Consider the following 6,000-nt stretch of genomic DNA (forward strand, 5'->3'; position numbering starts at 1 on the left):
ATGTTACTTATCAAGTTTTTTGTGTGCCGTATCGCTGTGATTTAAGGGCATAAAAATTCAAAGTTGGAAAATTGCGAAAATTACCGTTTTTTTCACAAATAAGCGCAAGTTATTTGAATGAAATTTTACCACTAACATGAAGTACAATATGTCACGAGAAAACAATGTCAGAATCACCGGGATCCATGGAAGCGTTTCAGAGTTATGACCTCATAAAGGGACAGTGGTCAGAATTGTAAAAATTGGCCCGGGAGTTAACGTGCAAACCACCCTTGGTAGTGAAGGGGTTATTAGTTGTCATTCTTATACAGCTTCCTTAGAATGCATTTAGTAATATTAATATATGTGATTTTGTCTCAATAAAATCTATTTATTATTTATCATGCTTTGTAGGATTTTTCTAGTCCATTTCTTTGTTTTATATGTCTTTTGAAGTTGTCCTGTTAACCCTGTGATTTTGGATGTTGATTTTGGGAGAGTAATATTTTTTCACTCTCGGCCACAATTTAATGTTATGCTTTATGATTGTTGTTCTGAGCATTCTAGAATGCTGCAGATAAGCCCTGAAAGGCAGTGGCCGCATCGTATAGCGTCCAAAAGAGGTGACAGGTTCCCTTTAACAAAATGTTCTTTCTATTCAAGGTGCTCAGATCTCTGATTAATCATTGTAAAGTCCATAAATAACATATTTACAGTAGTATTACACAGAAAGGGCATTTCCTTAGCAATTTTCATACATTAAAGCTCTGAAGTGTACAAATGAATCAGTCAGTTCAGGGTGCTTTCCTTGTTTCTTATTGTTCTTTAACATGAAACTGTGAAAATATTTCTTCTACCTTTCCGGTACAATGAAGAGTCAGTTACTTAACATCTAATGTCCTTCATGTGTTTCCTGAATGGTTTCTTCTAAGATGAGCGACTCCTGGATTATATGACTCAGCGTCAGCGTCAATTCAAACTCCCATATAACAAGCTCTTCAATATTATAGGAAAATCCCGTGACAATACTGTAGAGAGGCTGAATCATGGCTCAGAGTAGTCTGTCTGCCTGGCTCCAGTTCTGAAGTTGCATTATCTAAAAGTCGGGGCTAAAGAAAAAAAAAGTTAACATATTATAACCCAGAGATCACTATATATATTATAAAGATGATATGATAAACAATCCTAAAGAGGTTTTCTCAACATGATAAATGTTTATAGGTTGTCTACTACCTGGACAACACTTTTCTTTAAAAGAAGTAGTAATTCTTGTAAAATAAAAATAACATATACTCATTTCCTGCCCAATAGTGGCGGCAGACTAGCTGCAGAACTCGTGTGGTAAAATAACGGAGACCCGGTGCCACCGAGTATATGTAATTTTTTTTTTTTATGAAAGGGAGAACTTAGTTTAAAAAAATATTGTTCAGGTAGTGGACAACCCCTTTAATATTTCAAACGTCTTTTAGCATTAAGCAACTCAGCAGTTTTTCTTGTCATTAAATATCATCTCCATTCTCAAGAACGGTTGGATTTTGAATTCTATAGTTTTCTCCTCATTGCTTAGGTTACCGGCTACTTCTGCAGTCTTGTGCAATCAGCGATGGCCAATCTCCTAGGCAAGGAGTGCAGCATTACAAGTTCTGTCCTATAGAGCTTGCAAGCACTGCTGTGAAGATGGCTGTCCATCTTCAGAGACCATGTTATCCTCCATGCTGCACAGTCAAAGCTGCATCCTCATGCAGCATCAAAGAACGCAAAGTTAGGACCAACATGGCAAGCATGCTAACAGCCTGTACTGTCAATCTTCAGTAAAACACCAACCCCCAAAACAAGAACCTAGGAAACTAAGGAGCAGTCCACTTTTGAAGATCAATTTTTTGGGAAAATTCCTTTAAGATTAAATAAATACCGTATATACTCGCGTATAAGCCGAGATTTTCAGCCCATTTTTTGGGGCTGAAAGTCCCCCTCTCGGCTTATACGGGAGTCATATACCTGTGGCGTCGGCCGGTGAGGGGGAGCAGGGGTCTCAGAGATCATACTCACCCCCTCCTGGCTCATCTCTGCAGCCCCCCTGCTTGTTCCATGCTCTCGGCACCCCTGCTCTTCCTGCTTTCAGTGGTTACATGGTACCGCTCATTAAACTCATGAATATGCACATATGCATGAGTTTAATGAGTGGTACCACGTGACCGCTGAAAGCAGGAAGAGCAGTGTGGCGCCGAGAACATGGAACAAGCAGGGGGGCTGCAGAGACCTGCGCTAGGAAGGGGTGAGTATGACGGGGGAGCCATATTCACCTGTCCCTTGTTCCACCACTGCGCGTCGCTCTGCTGTCTTGTTTCCCCTGGCAGTGACATTCAGGTCAGAGGGCGCGATTATGTAGTTAATATGCGCCCTCTGCCTGAACAGTCACTGCAGAGCTGGCAATGCTGATGAGCAGCGGCAGTGACAAGGTGAGTATACAATTTTTTTTTTTTTGTATTGAGGCAGCGGCAGCAGCAGCAAAATAATTGGTTTACCTTATGCTACCTGTGCAATTGGGGCCATTCACTGTGCAGCATTATAAGTGGCCACTCACTGTGCAGCATTATAAGGGGCCACTCACTGTGCAGCATTATAAGGGGCCACTCACTGTGCAGCATTATCTGGGGCCACTCACTTTGCAGCATTATATGGGGCCACTCACTGTGCAGCATTATAAGGAGCCACTAACTGTGCAGCATTATACGGGGCCACTCACTGTGCAGTATTATAAGGGGCCACTCACTGTGCAGTATTATAAGGGGCCACTCACTGTGCAGTATTATACAGGGCCACTCACTGTGCAGTATTATTTGGGGCCACTCACTGTGCAGCATTATAAGGGGCCACTCGCTGTGCAGCATTATAAGTATTATACTGATGTCTCAATTAATTTTACTTTTATTGGTATCTATTTTTATTTTTGAAATTTACCAGTAGCTTCAGCATTTCCCACCCTAGGCTTATATGCGAGTCAATAAGTTTTCCCAGTTTTTTGTGACAAAATTAGGGTGGTCGGCTTATACTCGGGTCGGCTTATACACGAATATATACGGTAAGTAAAAAATAATTTATTATGTAAACAATTGATAAAAAATAAAAATGCCGCTATTAGCAATATCTACTCTTATACAGTTGTCAATAATCACCATGTCATTTAGTGTGATTCGTGTATGCTGCCATATTATTATGCTGCATTGATGGCAGAGATGCAGGCATACAACATCCCAAATTAACATCTATCCCTGCCAATTAATGTCTTTGATGCCACAGTCAATAGCAACTGCACCACGTATGGTGATAAAGAAAGGGACTTCTTGTGTCAAGACATTAAGGGCACCCCCACCTGACATGATTATGGGATGCCTATGGGTTGTAATCACAGCAGGGACCTAACAGATCCACAAAAGCTGACATCACCAGGTCCCCATAAACTCATATGTTGTTAAAGGGACAGTGCTTACATACTCACTAACAGTACTTTATTAATCTGTTGTGTCCCACGAATGGGAATAACCTGTAGTGTATATTCTCTGTGTTGATTTTTTTCCTCCAATCAGCAAAATTCCCTGTTGTTCCTAGGTAGAATTAGACTGTGTAACGAATGGAAGCGGAGGCAGAGATGGTGAAGTTCACATTCGTTTTTATTTTTTAAGTGGAACCTCGGGACCATGGTCCAGGGGGCTCCGAAGGAGGCATGATTAGTGAGCCCCGGGTACCCGTAGTAAAGCCCCTCAGGCAGGGCCAGAATGGAATACCCGGAGGACACAGGTTCTACCTCCAGTTAGACCCCGAACACGTGGCAGCTGTCCCAGCGGGACCAAAAGGGATAACAAAGGTTACAGCAGAGTCCATAATGAGCTGGGTCCTAGATCCGGGTAGTTGGTAAGGAGTCGGTTCCAGTGACCTTCACACAGTTCTTGGACTCGGATGGCTGTTGGCGGAACGGGTTGGCTTAGGCCCAGATGGTTGTAGATATAACCAGGTAACACAGGATACTGATATGCTGTGGAGACAGAGAGCATTAGACAATGCACAGAGACTGCAGATGCAGCGCAGACAGGTTAGCATGAGTACCGGATGTAGCAATGATAGATACTCGTTGCTCCGGTGCTCTCCCTATGGAGGAGAGGCCAGAAATAGCAGCCAGTGCGCTGCCATTGGTTAATTGCATTTTTTGAATAATGCACGCCGCCCCTTTAAGAAGGCAAGAGAGCGGGCGGGCGTGCCCTAATAGCCTTAGCTACAGATCTCACAGGACGCCAGGAGGAGGAGGCAGGAGGGAGGACAGAACGCTGAGCAGCAGAATTAGAGGCTAGAGGTGAGTGCCCAGAACGGAGAGCAGCGGCAGGCCTGGATGCAGCAACAGGTGTAACAGCGGCAGACCTGGGCGCAGCGCCAGGACAGGGACCGGGTGTAACAGACTGTGTGAAGATTGTCCCTATGTCCCTCCCGTAGTTGAGCTCTGTGTTAGGTTGCTCCTCCCTTCTTCTTCAGTTTAGCCTACAGCAGCCATTACTCAAGATGCATGTGTACTTCCCCGTACAGATTACCCCTTTTTACCTACTGCTCATTGTAAACTAATACAAGATTTTGAAAGAAAACAGCATCGTTTCTCCAGGTCTTTCTGCAGTTGCAGTGGCGGTCGAGTTAAAACTATCTGCAGATGCCTGGTGGTGTGAGTACGAGTTATACAATTATCTAAGAAGCTGATAAATATAACGCTTGGGATCTGCAGCCATTAGGAAGAGGCAGAATATAATCTCCTCACTTTGTCAAGATGTATAAAAAACAGATATAAAAAAATCCTGCTTATATGTAGCTAGTATCAAAATACTTAATTAATTTAATAGATAATATAATGCGTTTCAGGGAGAACTCCTCCTCCTCCTCAGATAAAATAGACAGAATATGTTAAAGTGAATCTATGAACCCCACAATGGAATTTAAACTGATTCAATATTTATATCAGGAACCTAGTACCCATTTAAATAATACTAGGAAAATATAGCTTAACTTTATAGCTAATTAAAAATCAATTTTTATTTAACATGCAAATGAGGGGGCTTTCTTGCACCATCATGCACTCGTTTTTGCATAATAAATCCAGTACCTCACATTGATTGATGTGTCTCTACAGTCCAGAGCAAAGCATTCTGTGTCTTTTCTTCGCACGCTCATAGTGTAAGTGGTGACAGCCCCTTTAACTCCTTCAACCCCGAGCCGGTTTTCACCTTCATGATCGGGCCAAATTTTGCAATTCTGACCAGTGTCAACTTATGTGGTAATAACTCAGGACCGCTTCAATGGATACCAGTGATTCTGAGAATGGTTTTTCATGACATATTGACTTCATGATAGTGGTAAGATGTCATCGATATGACATGCATTTATTTGTGACAAAATCAGAAATTTGGTGAAAATTTGGCAATTTTCAAACACAAAAAGTTAGCAAATAACATTTACCATATATCTTTCCATCAGCACAATTTTTGACCATTATTTCTTTTTGTTAGGAAGTTATAAGGGTTAAAGTTGACTAGCAATATCTAATTTTTCCAACAAAATTTACAAAACAATTTGTTTATGGACCACATCACATTTGAAGTGACTTTGAGGGGCCAATGTGACAGAAAATACTCAAATGAGACACCATTCTAAAAAATGCACATCTCAAGGTGCTCAAAACCATATTCAATACATTTACTAACCCTTCAGGTGCTTCACAGGAAGTTTTGGAATGTGAAAGGAAAAAATGAACATTTAACTCTTTGTCACAAAATTTTTAAATTGAACCCCAAATTTTTTATTTTTGCAAGGGTATCAGGAAAAAAGGGACATCAAAATTTGTTGTGAAATTGCTCATGAGCATGCCAATACCCAAGATGCAGGACAAAAATCGCTGTTTTGGCATACGGCAGGGCTCGGAAAGGAAAGGAGTGCCATTTGACTTTTTAAATGTAAAATTTGCTGGAATAATTAACAGAAGCCATG

This window comes from Dendrobates tinctorius, unplaced genomic scaffold (genome assembly GCF_039654945.1).
Source record: "Dendrobates tinctorius isolate UK_male_01 unplaced genomic scaffold, ASM3965494v1 ptg000012l, whole genome shotgun sequence".
NCBI classification, from domain to species: domain Eukaryota; kingdom Metazoa; phylum Chordata; class Amphibia; order Anura; family Dendrobatidae; genus Dendrobates; species Dendrobates tinctorius.